Source organism: Gossypium arboreum, chromosome 6 (assembly GCF_025698485.1).
Source record: "Gossypium arboreum isolate Shixiya-1 chromosome 6, ASM2569848v2, whole genome shotgun sequence".
NCBI lineage: Eukaryota > Viridiplantae > Streptophyta > Magnoliopsida > Malvales > Malvaceae > Gossypium > Gossypium arboreum.
Window position 1 is genome coordinate 55,493,833 of NC_069075.1, and position 17,489 is coordinate 55,511,321.

Genomic DNA, 17,489 nt, shown 5'->3' on the forward strand with positions numbered 1-17,489 from the left:
AAAGGAAAGGTCATAACTTATGCATTATGCCAACTGAAACCTCACGAAAAGAATTACCTTACACATGATCTGGAGTTAACAGTAGTAGTCTTGGCTTTGAAACTTCATAGGCATTATTTGTATGGGAAAAGATGCCATATATTTTATTATTAAAAGAGTCTCAAGTACTTGATAACCCAAAAGGATTTGAATCTACACCAAAGAATATGGTTGGAACTATTGAAGGATTATGATCTGGTCATTGAGTATCATCCAGGGAAAGAAAATGTTGTGGTAGATGCTTTGAGCAGAAATACTATGGCGGCCTTGTTGCCTCTTTGAGCTAAGTTGACCATGTTTAGCAGTGAAGCCCTATTGACAGAGCTAGTTGTAAAACCAACCCATCTCTCTCTGATATTAGAAGAAAAAGTCAAAGATGTCTAGTATGATCGGTTTAAACAAAGGATGTTATCTGATAAAGCAATGAACTTCAGTATGGGCAAGGATGGTGAGCTCAAGTTCAAGAACAGTGTGTTTGTACATGTGGGAAATGGGTTGAGAAAAGAGTTGTTGAGGGAAGCTCATCAAGGACCATTTTCACTCCACTCTAGTAAAACCAAGATGTACAAAGATATGAAGGACTCCCATTAGTGGTCAGGTATGAAGAAGGAAATTTTGGAGTCTGTCTTAACTTGTCTGACTTATTAGAAGGTTAAGGTGGAACATCAAGTTCCTTCTAAAAAGTTGTATCCTTTAGGAATTCTTGAATAGAAATGGGATAGGATCACCATGGATTTTGTTTTGAGGTTACCCCTCAGCCCGTCCAAGAAGAATGTTTTCTGGGTGGTAATTGATTAGCTTCCCAAGTCAGCTCCTTTTCTTCTAGTGAATACCACTTATTCGTTGGAGAACTTAGTTGAATTTTATCAAGGAGAACTTAGTTGAATTTTATATTGTTGAGATAGTACGCCTACATGGGGTACCTTCGTCCATAGTGTTTGGTAGACATTCGAGGTTTTCTTCAAGGTTTTGGCATAAATTACAAAAATCATTGGGAACTAAGATGAAATTTAGCACTACATTTCACCCTCAGACTGATGGCCAATCAGAAAGACTTATTTAAGTATTAGAGGATATAATGCATTGATGTGTGATTAATTTTGGAAAAAAATGGGAGAAATATGTCTCTATAGTCGAATTCACCTGTAGTAACAATTACCATGCTAGTTTGAAAATGTATCCATTTGAAGCATTGTATGGTAGAAAGTGTAGGACACCTACTTGTTGGATGGAATTGAGCGAAAAAGAGGTAGTGGGTCTAGACTTGGTACGTGAAATAGAAGAGAAAGTTGCCATCATCTGTAGACTCTTAAAAGCTACATAGAACCGATAGAAATCGTATACAAATTTGAAAAGGAAAATAATCTCTTTTGAGTTAAGGGTTAAAGCATTTTTAAAGGTCTCTCCATGGAAAAATATTATTCAATTTAGCTAGAGAGGAAAATTGAGTCTGAGGTTTGGAACAGGTTGGACCAGTGGCATACAGATTGCCCTTGCCTCCTGTGTTGTCAAATATCCAAAATGTTTTCAATGTATCAATGTTAAGAAGATATATGTAACAACCCATTTTTAGTGAAATCATAACAATGGTTTCAGGACCACAAATCCGATGAGTAAATTAATATTCTATTATTAATTTAATGTCTTTGTAATATTAGAAAGGTCGTATAAAAATTTCGTTAAGAAATTTCGACGTTTGCATGCTTAATTATGTTAAAAGGACTAAATAATAAAAGATGCAAAATTGGAGTTCTATTAGTTAAAGGTGTCAAATAGCTATGGAATTCTAAACTGAAAGGGCTTAGGTGGTAATTAGACCATTCATGAGGTTGGTGGATATATATGGTTATGTATTAATGAAATTTTGGTGTTAAATAAAGGTTAAATATGTAAATTAATAAATTAACTTCAAACAAAAATAATGTAAAATAAGGCATCATCTTCCAAAAGGATTTTCGTCACTAAAAATGAAGAAGAAAAACTCAATTTTTAACACCTTGAGGATTCAGCTAGCAATTTTTATGTTTTCGGGATCATTGTAGCTTAATCTAGCTAGCTCAAGGATTAATTTGTAAAACTGTTAAAGGTTTAGGGTTATGCCATGAATGATTTTTAAATGGTTTTGATGTTTAATGATAGTTTATAGTACTTGTTGATAAACAAACAAGTTTTATAAAGTGATTTTTGAAGAAAATGTCATTTAGGGACTTATTTATAGAACTAGTAAAATTCTATGGTGAATTTGTGAAATGCTTATTTTTATGGGTTGATATAGGTCCCTAGTGTATTTGGATAACATGAAATGAGGATGAAATTTCTTAGATTTCAATTTATGAGTTTAAGGACTAATTGTGAAAATTTAAAATGTCATTGAATAATAAAAGTATTAAATGGATTGAATTTATCTATTTAAATAAGACCAAATACGAATTTAGATCGGGAAAAAGCTAAAGCTTCGGATTAGTCGACTCTATTTCTACGTCTTTGTTATCGAGGTAAGTTCATATGATTAAATAATGTTTTAATGTTATATTAACCTATATGTTCTTGTATTGTTTGTCATATAACTAAATGATGTATGCCCAACGATGTCACGATGATTATCGAGCCCCGTTTGAACCATAGGAATTTGTAGGATACAAATGACATGTCATTAGGGTTTTCAAGTTTCAGGTGCTAGTTTTGAATTTCTTACTGATGACTGAGGTCATGCATTTGTTGCTAGCTTACATTCCGACCAACAGCTCGTGTGAGTAGGCCTATTTCACAGCTCGTATGAACAATGGTGTATAGGAAAAGGAAAGGTTACAGTTATTTGTTTAGCACACTTCGTGTGAGCTTTCCAACATATCTGATGTTATTCTAAATGGTTCAACGAGCATAAAAAGGAAAGGAACGATAAGTGTTCAACTGAACTATAGTATAAAATTATGAAAATGATTGAAATGGAAAGTTTCAATGAAAGTATGATATGTTTATGAAAATGATGCATTAAAAGTAAGCATGTTCATGTACAAATAGCTTACCTTTTGATAATTCAAATGAATTATGTATTAAAGCACTAACATGTGTTGTTGATGGTGCTTAGGCTTGTGCCAAGCTTATGGTTAGATTATATCATTGCTTAATTTTAATGTTATGCATTGAAATGGTAAGTTATGTTCATATTTTACAAACTTACTAAGCATTATATGCTTACATAGTGTTTTCCCTATTTTTTATAAATAATCGAAAGCTCGATCAGTTGGGAAGCATGTTGGAGATCTGTCACACTATCCAGTGATTATATTAGTAGTTTTTGATGTTTAGCCAAGGTTATAATGGCATGTATAGGTGGACTTGTATTTGATGTTAGTTGAATGTTAGTTGATAAGTTTCGCATGTGTATGTTATTTTGGTTGATGTACTTTTGGTAATTTTGGTGTCTTATTGGTATGTGTTAATACGACTAACATATGATGCATGTTGAGTGACCAAATGGTATGTTTATGTGGAAGTTCTAATGATCATAATTATGGTATGTTTTGGAAGTGGTATTTAGTTATATAAGTATGATTGAGATGTGGTGAGTGTACATGCTTAGGTATGATTGAATGATTGTATTTTTTGTGCCTTGTATGGCATATTGTTTGAATGATAATGGTGGATTTAATTGATTATTTCATTCATGTTTTGGTGGTGCTTTGAATTTTGGCACAAATTGCTTTTAAGCAGATGCTTGTATTGGTGGTGAAAATGGTTTGAATTAAGCCAATTTCATGTCCACATAGCTTGAGACACGCGTATGTTACTCAGCGGTGTGTGATACATGGCCATGTGACATGGTCGTGTATCCCCTTTAGTTTTAAGGTTTGCAAGTCGGGCTATCTTACAGCCTAGCACACGGCCTGGCACACAGGTGTGTGAGGCCATTTCGAGAGTTATACGGCCTGGCACACGGGTACGTGGCTTGGCCGTATGACCCAACTTCGAAAGTTACTTGGGCACGGAAATCGGCTAGGACACGGCCGTGTGTCCCAATTTCAAAAGTTACACGGCCTGAAACATGGGCGTGTGTCTTAGCCGTGTGAATCACACGGCCGTGTGACCCCTGCATTTTAATTTTTCTAACTTTTTCTTAAATGTTCCAAATGTTTTCAATTTAGTCCTGATTTGTTTCTAAAGTATTTTTAATGCTTCAAAGGCTCGGTTAACAGACTATATGCATATAAATTAATGGATTATGCTATATTTATATTAATGTTTAAGAATGTATGTTTTAATGTTACGTTTATAAAATAATGCTCCGTAACCCTATTTTGGCGGCGGATACGAGTTAAAGGTGTTACAATATAGTTCTAATCCTGATCATATGATGAAAATTGAAGAACTTGAGGTTGAGTCGAACATGTCTTATGAGGAAGAAGCCATCTAAATTCTAGCTAGAAAAGCTAAGGAACTGAGAAATAAAAGAGTTCCCTTAGTTAAGGAATTATGGAGGAATCATAGCACTGAAGAAGCTACCTAAGAAAGAGAGAGCTTAATGAAAGATCAGCATCCTCAATTATTTTAGGTATGAATTTCAAAGACAAAATTTCCTAAGTGGGGGAGAATTGTAACATCCTGCCCATCGAAGCCCTAGTGTTCAAATACTATTTATAGAAGTAAGACATATAGAGTAAGTTCTGAGTAGGTAATTATTAAATTTTTTATTAAGTATATGAGTCTATGATTGTGCCTCCAAGAGAAGTTTGCATTCGGTGCCACCCCAGCTATTAGACGAAATGTTAAACCTTTAACGTTAAGACCTTAATTTGAAAAGAACCGTATGCTTTATTATTAATTGATTATCCTAGTTGAACATTTTGGTTAGACTAACAAGAACTTGGTTAGTGTAGGGCTATGTTTTTGTAACCTGTGAAACTTGCATTTATGAAGCGAGAGAATTGTTTAGTACCAAGGAACGAGGGATTTGGAGGGAAATTAGATTATCCACTTAGTTTTTCCTTCTGTGTATATTTGTATAAAGGAAGCTTTGGCTTTCTAAGCTAGTTTTGTTCTTTCTTTGGAAACCATATTTTTTTCCCAAACTTTTTCTGAAATTTTCACTCGAAAAATCCTAGACCTAAGACTTGCTTGAAGATTTTGGCTTCACTGTACCCAACCAACTCCATCATCGTTTGAGATTTGGTAAATATCAGTGAAACTCAAGTTATTTTCATGGTTATTTATGGAGCCCTAGGGTTTGATGATTTAGGGCCAATTTGAGGTGTAAAGGAGGAAACTTCCAGATTCTAGGACTTCCTATTAATGTTCTTATTAAACTTGTTTAGTTTTTCTTATAAAATGATCTGACAAGTTAACTATTTCTATTATAGCTCAAGAAACTCCTAAAAACTCTAGTGATAAGGTAAAGAGTCTTGTTGTCTAATCTTGCTACATTTTTTTGGTGAGTTCCTTCTTACTTCCATGTATGTGTATAATGTTCTCTTTATGTTTGAATGAGGTAAGCACTCTTATCCTATAAGATGACATGTATGTGTATGTGTAATAAAGGTTCATGGTTATAAGTCTGAGTTAGTTGTCTATGTAAATAGAGAAAAAGGCCTTTCTTCATCTTTATGCCACCACCCATTGTTTTTGGAATGAACAATATGAACTGTGTAACACCCCTTGCCCATACCCGAGGCTGGGATTAGGTACGAGGCGTTATTGGACAAACATACAAACATTAAACTAAAATACGGGCCATAAAATTTCATTCATATTTCAAAACGTTCATTCACTTACACAGAGTCCCTTATTTGAGTCTACGAAGCCCAAAACATACTTTAGAAAGGTTCGGGACTAAACTGAGAACTTACGAAAATCTTGGAAATTTCATGCTTTAAGGCTCCACACGCCCGAGTCCTAAAGTCGTGTTCCATACATGGCTGAGACACATGGTCGTGTCTCTGCTTGTGTGGAATATACCTAGGCTATTTTCCAAGCTTCGGTCAACCTTAATCTCTTACACACTTATACAAAATCAAAAGCATATAACATGGTATTCATTTAATGATTAAATATTCTCAATTAAACCACAAACATAGCATTTGTATGTCATCATACATGTGTCTCTCATACTCATTTTACCTTATTTATTATAGTACCACTTATACATTTATACCAAGATTATCATCTTACAAAATATCTTCAGCTTAATCATCAAGCATTCATATTCAAAACTAGATCATATCTTTATAAAATACCACAATTCAGATACGCAAAATAACATGTTTGCCTAAAACATTTCAATTCAACTCCATACCCAACAAGTATTACATTGAGACTAGTCATATATATATATATATATATATATACATGTCATGATACATATCATTCTCTTTCTATTTTCTTATAAACACATATCATTTATTTCATTATATCAATATTTCATATACCATAGTTTCCATGTATTCCACATATATTTATTTTCCTCCTCCTCCTCTCCATTCCACATCCTTAATGTATATAGCATTCTTGTAAGTACGATTTCACAATTTACTAATAAATGCTCAAAATTATTTATAATTCGACCTAAAGAGCTCAAAATTAAGATCCGTAAATTTCCCCTAAAACTAGACTCACATATCTTTCCACCATAAAATTTTCATAATTTTTGGTTTAGCCAATTAGTACATTTTATTCATTAAATTTCCCCTATTTCACTTTCTGACAGTTTTGACCTCTCTTCACTAAAAATTAATTATCTCACAGTACAGAACTCGGATAATGTTCTTGTTGATTTATCTTGAAAATAGACTCATTAGGGATGTTAAAAATATAAGTTTAAGCCTCTAATTATATTTATCCAAAATTTTGTGATTTTCCAAAGTCAGAACAGGGGATCAAGTAATCATTCTAAACCAGTCTCACAAAAACATAAATATATCAAAATATAGAACACCTTTTCTTGCTTTGTTTCTTTTATATGAAAATAGACTCATTAAGATTTAGTTTGATATCTCATTCAGTCTCTGATTCAATTTCTACTATTTTTGGTGAGTTTTCAAAATCACGTCACTGCTACTGTCCAAAACAGTTTTATTGCTAATTCACTCTTTCCCACTTTCTTTGTATTAACCTCATTTTAACATACATATCACAAATCATTTTCACCACACATTTCATACATCACAAGTATAGACCCATGATCACAAGGTCCCCATTAAATCATCCTCATGTATAACTTACTTGTTTATAACCTCACCACATCCTGGTCACTTAATGAACACATCATTCACATAATCAAGTTCCTGCACTTATTCATCACAAAACTCACAAAGCAATACATAGAGAGTCTCCTGTTGAACACTTCGGATCAATCCTCGATACTTGGTGGTTTTAGCACATAGCTCCACCCATCATATAGTTCAGCTCTCTTGTACACATGGTGAACACTCAAGTACCACCCATGTGACTGGCCAGTTATCTCGTAGCTCTCTTGTCTACATGGTGTCCTTCACCTAGAACCACGCATGTGACCTAGCTACATATATCCGTAGCTCTCTTGTCTACATGGTGTACACATAGTATCACCCATGCGACCTAGCTACATCATAATGTCTTGTAGCTCTCTTGTACACATGATGTGCACTCATTGACATACATGTGACCTAGCTACATACTATCTCAGTATCATCCAATCTTTTCAAGGTTCAACCGGATTTTTCTCTTTTCCAACAATTTCACCAATCAAGTAATTATCCACAAACATATTTCCAATATTATTATAAAATATCATAATACAAGTAATATTGATGTATTACTTACATATAAACTTACATCTCATTTAATATCAAGGCAATAACATTAAATTACACATTGCCTTATTAAAAATCTTATGAACTTACAATTTCCCATAATATCCATAACCATAGAAATCACACTTATGTATGATAATTCAATGCACTTCATGTACCATAGACATATTTTAAATCAATTCATAAACTTGGAACCATAATCATTTAATTTAATATAATTCAATTAATTCACTAAATTTAACTTTCAAATATAAATTACAACATTATTGTTTGTATTATTATCATACCAACTTACAAACTTTCAACACCTTGGAAATCATAATGAATATATCAATTTTACATTGAAACATGCATAAATTAATGCTTATTATACATATGAACTTACCTCGATACTAAAACGACCATTTAACCAACTTTCCCAATTTTTTATTTTTCTCTCATTCTAGGTTCAAATCTCGTTTTTCGGGATCTAAAACATCATATTTTACTTATTTAATTAATGTAGTATTCAAAACAGTCCTTAACTCAAACTTTGGAAAAATTACAATTTTGCCCCTAAACTTTTGCATATTTACACTTTTTCCCCTAGGCTCGGGAATTAAACTTCATCCCTTATTCTTATGTTTTATGACATACTGATCACTTTTCCCTTCTATGGAAATATCAAATTCTCACTCTAACATATACTTATGATTATTAGGTATTTTTACCGATTAAGCCCTTTTACACATTTCACCTATGGGTATTTTTCTAAATATGAACCCTAGCTTAAATTATTGCTAGAATAAGCTTAATCAACTTACCGGGATTCCAAAAACGTAAAGAACTTGAAAAACGAGGTTATAACAGACTTACTATTGAGCTTGGAAAGCTTGAAAACCCTAGACATGGCTTCCCCCATGCTAATTCCGGCCTCCATGAGAAAGATGAGTCAATTTTGGCTTTATTTTCCCTTTTTATTTCTTTTAATTACCAAATGACCAAAATTCCCTTTCCTACTAAACTTTCAAAAATTCCATCTATGTCCAATTTTTGTCCATCACTTAGAAATTGGTCAAATTTCTATTTAAGACCTCCTAATTAATATTTCAAAGCAATTTCATACTAGAAACTTCTAGAATGGAAGTTTTGCAACTTATTCAATTTAGTCCCTAACTTCAAATTGAGCACTTTATGCATAAAATGCAATCATATCATAGACCTCAAAATAATCATAAAATAATTATTTCTATCTCGGATTTTGTGGTCCCGAAACCTCTATTCCAACTAGACCCAATTTTGGGCTATTACAAACTGAGTTACAGAAATGAAATCATGATGATGCCTTCAATGAAATGAGCATTGAATTGGCAGATTGCGATGCATGAAATGGGATCATGTAGCCTCTGGTAGGGCGAGAGTTATTGCAAACCAAATAGGCAAATCATGATGGAACAAATGAAATGAATGTTAAGGCTTGATCTTGGATTTGGGTGTGGCTAGCACGAAGAAGGTTGTATGCATGGTTGCATGGTTGCAGTGTATGCGCCAATGGAATAGTGTCTATATTGAAGTCTATTTGTGTATGGTATTTTCCAATAGGTGTATTGTATGACTTGCTAAGTTTGAAAGGTTTATTGATATTATATAGCTATTAAGATTTTTCTCTGGAACTAGCTAAGTTCTTTGAAGTTATTTAGTTACCTTCCTTCTCAGGATCACTAACGAAGTGAAGGACTTTTCGAAGATTATACCAGTTGAAGAATGAGATTTTTATTTTAAAGTTATTCTTTTCAAACCGTTAATTCAATGTAACCTTAATGAAGTGATTATGTTTTTCCAAAGTATAAAATTATTTACTTTGAATACTTAATGTTTGTCTAATTATATGTATATGTATACGAAGTTGCAGTTAAATATAGATTTACGTCAAATATGGTTTCAAGAGCTTCTAGTGGAGCTTCTATGTTTTTCATTTTCCTTGGAAATTATAACCTTATTTATCTAAAATTTTGCAAAGGATTTACAATTCATATTTATTTAAACTGTATTTTTTATGAAGACCACACCTGTTCAAGTTTAAAGGAAAAGATTTTAAGGCAAAGACGAGCCAATCCTGGGTCCTTCTTAGTGGTCAGATTTGGGATGTTACAAGAAATTAGATTCATTTGAAAGGGATTGTGAATTCATCTTGTTTCCAGGGCTCTTAAGGACTTTCTACATGGCAGTCTAATCTTTTCTATCTATTTCGTTTCTTTTCTTTTCTTTTTCCTATTTTGTTCTTATTATTTTGAATCTAACGTTTGAATTTACTTAATCCTAAGTCTTGTTTCAATCAAGAGGGTCATTCTCTTATCTTCTCTCATCAAGAAACATCCCAAAATAGGAGTTTTTTGCTTTTGTTTTATTGTTTGAATTCTTTTGATGCAAAATAGTTTGCTTGTATCTTAATTTTGCATTCTACTAAAATGTTTTTTTTTCATTCTGTTTCAGATCTGATTCAAGGCTTTTTAAAGTCCAGGAACAATTTCTTCTTTTCTAAGAACTTGGACACTTTTTGGCCGCCCCTCCCTTTCTTTGATGTTAGGTTTTCTTTTCATTTGTTTTCATTCAATTCCTAATTTATTTTTGTTTCTTTTGTTTAGATCTTTGTTCAACAACTTCTTCTTCATCAAGAACAACCCAACTCCAAATACCTGGTTATTTAACATTTTTTGCAGGGGTGAGCACTCGATCGAATCGAGTGAAAAAATTTCAAGATGATCGACTTGACAAGTCTTATTTTATCGTCCTAACTCAATCTGATTTTTTTTTCAAATCGAGTCAAATGAAATAAAATTCAAGTTGAGTTGAGCTGAGTGAAAGTATTCGAGTTAAATTTAAAAATTAAATATGTCCAATTAAAATATTATTATACTATACCTAATTTCACGTTAGATCAATGTAATGATGGAAATTTGCAAGTCTACACAATCGCAACAAGTAATAAAGTGACAAGTAAATGTTGAGTTATCATACCCACAGGGACTGAACAAAAAATATTTGTGAAATGCAATTAAAAACATTTTGGTGAAGAAAAATCGTTTGTTTGAAAAAGGGTTTAATAAAAGTAGATTTTAACTAAATAAGTTAACTAAGAAAATTAAAAGATAAAATTTCCATTGCACGATTTTTGAAAAAGCAAGTTTAATAAATATGACATAATTTGTTAGATTAATTACTTTTCTTAACTTAATATTACTAAAACAATGTTCATGTCGTTACGAATAAATTCACAGCAACTTCGTAACTTGTTAACTATAGCACATACAGACTTACTAAATTAACTAATCTCTTGAACATATCACTATGCTAATTCAAACAATTAATCAATTTAAATAAGCAAGTACAATATTAAGTGAGGTAACAATATATTCCAACATTGAAACAGTTTAATCACATTAATCTTGCAAGTTATGCAAGGATAATGTACCGTTTAATACTGACGCTAATTTAACCCTCAACTACCTTAGAAGATTAAACATGCACTGATTAAGTATTGTGTCAAATAATTACAATTTTAATATGATTAATAATTAATTCAATAATTACCATACAATTGTAATGCAAGAATAACATTGTCATGGTTTTACTTAATCAAACAATTTACCAAGACCTATAACAACACAAACATAATTTTAATAACTTAAGTGGACGAAATGCAATCAACCTAACACAAATTAAATTTAAGCCATGTTAATTAAATTTAGAATAACAACAAAACAAATATTCATAGACATGTTCATAATAAAAATAAATAAAAATTAAAGGCTAGAAACTAGAATAAAATCCAGTGTTTCTTCGAAGCTTGACTAGTTTGCTCCGCTCCTCCTTCTCCACTCATTCTTGGTGAACCGAGGCTTCTACAAGCATTTGAATTTTGCTACCCAATGTGGTTGAGGGGCACTTTTTCAAGAGGGAAACTGGCAAGGAAATAGAAGGGAAAAGTGGGAAATAAAAGGAGGTTTTGGAAGAGAGAAAGTGAATGAAAGAGAGAGAGATGTGTGGAATGAAAGGTGTGTTGCAAAGAATAGGTGAAGGGGGTATTTATAGATGGGATTGGCTGCTAAAAAATCAAAAAATAAACAATCACATGCCCCCTTTGGCCGGCCACACATGTGGCAAGTTTGAATGTTTCAAACCTGCTAAATTTAGCTTGGGTGAATCTTTAAAAGCACAGAAAGTGGAGGGGTTTGAATGCAATTTCAAGGAAACTTAAAGGGCTGATTTGAAAGTCAAATTATCAGCTAATTTTATCTGATTGTCTCAACATGTTGGACGGTTTTGGACAGCCCATTTGCTCAGTTGGATCAGTTTTTTCAGTTTAGCACAACTAGGCCTCCTTTCATAATATAATTAATAATAATTTTTTAACCCAAAATAAATTGGATATAATTAAAATTAATTATATTATTTATTAATATTCATCATTTGGATCATCTTAGGCTAAAAACTTAATTCGTCTCGATACTTCAGAAATCGTCACGGTTTTGTGCTTCAACAGTGTTTGCTGAGCTAATGTCACCATTTGTGCAAATTTGTCAAAAATAAATCAAAATTTATGAAAAATTATTGTAAAATTAATTAAAATTCAATATGTTGATAATTTAATTACAATTCAATTTCTTTATAATTATATTGTGGAAATAAAATAAAATAAAAAATAAATAAAAATAAAGAACACAGATTTTTACGTGGAAACCCATTCGGGAAAAAGCCACAGGCAGAGGAGAAGAAAATTCATTATGTTGATTTTGAATGAATACAAGAGGAATAGACTATGTCTATTTATAGGCTTGTAAAGCCATATTCTAGTAAGACTGAAATACCTTATTCTAATCAATATCAAATAGATGGAATTTAATAAGGTTTAAAAAACCTTATCCTAAAATAAAATAAAAGAAGTGTAATTCTAAATGGATTCTTATTTTATTTTACTTTATCACTGTATTTTATTTAAATAAGGATTCAGGTCACTTAATTCTAACAATCTCCACCTTGACACTGTTGAAACCTCTTGTTTTAAAAGGGTGGTATTTTGAAAACGGGAGTCGTCACCAACCTTTTTAGGTGTGATTGGATCACCCTATAAAATATTTTGGTCTATGAAATTATGAGAAAATGGGCTCGGGAGTCGGTTACGTATGAGGAAGTGTTAGCACCCTCGCAAAGCCCAAAATTGGTACCAAATTGAATAGTTTTGTCTTAATGTCAAAATTTTGAAAGAATTTAGAAATAAGATCTCTTTTAAAACCGTAATAATTTTGAGTTAAAAAGGATCAAGATTCCTTCGCTTCAAAAGAATATAAATATCACATCCAACATGATTGGACACGATATCCTTAAACTTTTGTAACTAAAATCATCTTGTGATTTTTAAAACTTATTTAGAAGGATATTTTAGGCATTTAGACAAAGGGGAAATCGCAACCCAGCATATTAGGGCACTACTTCCCGAATTCCTAACTACCAAAAAACATTCCCTTATTTTTAAATTCTTTTAGATCAAATTAAATATAAAGTTTTTAAAGTGATGATGCATTTAACATATTACAAAGGATCAATATTAAATATTTTATCCTACATGATACCTACTTTAACATTCCATGCAAATATAATATAAAAAAGGAATAATGGCATAAATTACACAATATATGTTATCATTTTATGCATATATGATCATAGATAACATAAATATACATGCATTATCGTTACATGCAAAATACAAAATAGAAAAATAATGAATATATCAATACAAATTAAACATATATAATAATATTTCATGCGAATATAGTATAGAAAGCGTTAAATAATGACATAAATCACATAATATACATTAGCATTTCATCCAAATATAATCATACGAAAACAATGAGCATAATATAGATTACATAATACATACATAATAGTATCTCATGCAAATATAACTTGAAGTAACATAAATAATCAATTTTTGTGCAAATATGATAAACAAATAATATGTAAAAATAACAAATAACTTATGAAATAAAAATTAACCTACTAAACTGTAGACACTCAATTTTGCCCAAGCCCAGAAATAATTTTAAAAAAAAAAAACAAAGTCCAAGTCCAGTACAAAATTACAAACATATAATTTGGCCCAATCGAAATGGCCCATTACTTGAAAAGATTAAAAGTCCATCTATGAGCTTGACTCATATGGAAATATAATCTTTAAGGATATGCAATCTTAGATATGATATAATCTTAGATATGATATGCAATCTTAGATATGATATGCAATCTTGAAGATATGATCTTGTAATCTTGGAGATTTAATTTGTAGATATCCTTTAATCTTAACCGTTGATGTAATTGATCTATACCGTTGGATTTGGGGAGGCTCAACTATAAATAGAGGCCTCTCCCTTCATTGTAAATCACTTGAGTTTTGGGAAGCAATAAGAATTCTTGAAAGCATTCACTCAAATTTCTCTCCCTCTTATGTTCTTACTCTCTGTGGTTTGTTCTTATTTTATTCTTCGTCTATCTTAGTTTTTCAACCTTTTTTATTTTAATTTCTTCATTTTTCAAATATGTATATATATTCCTATCTTTTATATGTTTGATTATGTATTTTATATATTATAATATTTAACCTATTTATATTATGATTTCATGTATTTTGAACTATTGCATTATATTTTTATAATTTGTAAATGTTCTATTTATTCATTTTTTTGTGTATGTCATTTATCTTATTTGTGCATAGTTTCATTTTTTTATATGCTATGTTTAATTATTTCTTTTATGTGCTATTTTATGATATATATTGTTGTATAATTTTTGCATGTATTATGTTTTCTTTTAGTTTACTCATGTTTTTTTTTGTTTATTATCTTATATTTACCCTAGTATGATTTTTTTCATTAAACGTATGTTCATGTTATTTAGTTTTGTCATAATGAGATTATTTGTGTTTGTATGGAAATGTTAGAATATTTTGTACATCTATGGTTCATGATGCATTTATATGTCATCCTAAAACGTCATTTAAAATAATATTCCAAGGTTTTTTAAAAAGAAAAATAAAAGGCAATGCTTGATGTTTGGAAACTTCGAGAAAGGTAGTGCCCTAACTTCTTTGGGTTGCGACTTTTACGGTTGAATTGAATAGTCAAGCACCCTTCTAAGTGATTTTGAGTTTTCATAACTTAAACAATTATTTTGAGATTTCAAAACATAGTGTCCTAACTTACTGGATATGGCGTTTTGTTGTTTCGAGAGAAAATTTTTTGAAAGACGAGCTTAGTTTCGAAGGTTTTAAAATGTTGCGTCCTAACTTACTGGATGTGATGTTTTGACTCGTTTGAAATAAGTGAGCCTTAATTTTCAAAATTGAGACATTCTAATTAAAAGAGGTTTGCATCTTAAAACTTTCAAATTTCCGACATTAAAGACACTTTATAATCAATTAGGTACCAATTTTTGGGCGTTACGAGGGTGCTTACCCTTCCTCGTACGTAACCGACTCCCGAATCCGTTTTCTCGACTTTCGTAGACCAAAATTAATGTTTTAAAGCAAAACATTTTATAAGGTGATCCAATCACACCTAAAAAGATTGGTGGCGACTCCCGTTTTCGTTTTTTTTAAAGTCAATTCTCATTTTCCAAAACTCGATTTAAAAATGGTTTCGACATAAACAATAATAAATAAATAAAATAAACAAATTATGAGTATATATAAAATATAAGTCAAAGAAATAAAACATAGATGAAGTATGAAAATGGCTAAAATAATAAATGATACATGAGAAATTTTTAAGACGATTAATATATAAAACATACTATATGATATGATGACTTAATATACTTATAAAATAATAATATCACTACAGGAAAATAAGGCTTTAGCGGCATTTTTAGTGGCGTTTTATTAAAAAACGCTGCAAAAATTTTAAAATTTAGAGCAATAGCGGCGTTTTTAAAAAAACGCCACAGAACAACAGCGGCGTTTTTTACTAAAACGCCGCTAAAAACAGAGCATTAGCGGCGCTTTACGTAAAACGCCGCTAAAAACCAGAGCATTAGCGGCGCTTTAGGTAAAACGCCGGTAAAAACCAGAACATTAGCAGCGCTTTAGGTAAAACGCCGCTAAAAACCAGAGCATTAGCGGCGCTTTCTGTAAAACGCTGCTAAAAACCGGAGGGCATTAACGGCGCTTTGGGTAAAACGCCGCTAAAAACATGGCATTAGCGGCGCTTTGGGTAAAACGCCGCTAAAAACCAGAGAATTAGCGGCGCTTTTGGTAAAACGCCGCTAAAAATCCCATAACCCCTAAACCTCAAAAAGAATCATAAACACTAATCTCTAACCTCTAAAACAATAATTATTAAAATTTATGATTATACAATATATTAAATATTTTCTTATATAATCATAAAAGAGATAGTATTGAATTTAAAATATTGAATTAATTATCATTATAGTTTAAGGTTTATGGTTTAAGATATATGGTTTAAGTAGGTTTAATTATGATCGTTAACTATGCTTTAAGGTTTAGGAGTTAACTAGTATTTGAAGGTTTATGATGAATTCGGGGTTTATGGATTATGATTTAGTGTTTAAAGGTTAGGGTTAAAGTTTAGAATGGGACAATTATTAACTTCTTAAGAGATAATTTTAATTCCTTTCAGATTCTTACTTGGGATGCTATTAAGAAAGGGTGATTTTGAATGTGGAATTAGCATTTGTTGAACTATGTATAAATTCCAAGCTTATATAACATAGAAATATCTTACAAAGTGGCCGATATTATAACTAGAGTGTTCCAATAGAGAATTAATTGTTTTACTAAAGTTATGTAACTTTGTATAAATAATAATGCTATTGTGTATTTTTAATTATCTTTTTTTTGTTTAAATATATTTAGATTAAATAGAATGTCTGAAATAAAATATATTAAAAATTAAGTTTAGGTTAAGGGTTTAAGGAAATGATACTATTAGCTAGAAATTAATGAAGAACATTTGGATTTTACTAAGATTCATGTTATTTTGTATATACGTACTCATAATATTATTTAATATAAGAATATAAACATATATATATATATATATATGTGTGTGTGTGTTTTAATTTCTACTACACTAACATTGGCCACACGAATTCCCAAAAATATGTTTATTATGGTTTAGGGTTAACAGTTTTTTAAAGTACTTTATAGTTTGGGCTTTATGGTCTAGGAGTTATGGTTAATTGGTTTAGGGGTTACCGAATGGTTTTGGGGTTTAAAGTTTGGGGTGAGGGGTTTTTTGTTTGTGGTCTAAGGTTTAGGGTTTAGAGTATCAGGTTTAGGGTTTTAAATTTAGAGTATAATTTTGGATTTTAATTTAGAAGATAAATGTATATAAGATAAATATATATAAAATATTATTTTAAAAAATATATAAATATATATATATATATATGAAAAGTGGTTTAGTGTGCAATTGTGTACATGAACTGTAATTTGATCTAGATCTTGTAAAATATTTACACGTTATTGATATAATAAACAACATCATGTTTTTATTTAATTAATTTATATGCATACATAATATGTATTTTAAAATGTGTATTAAATCAAAATTAAAGTTTCAACTATAGTTAGGGTTTTAGGGTTTATATATAATTTAAAAGAAATTC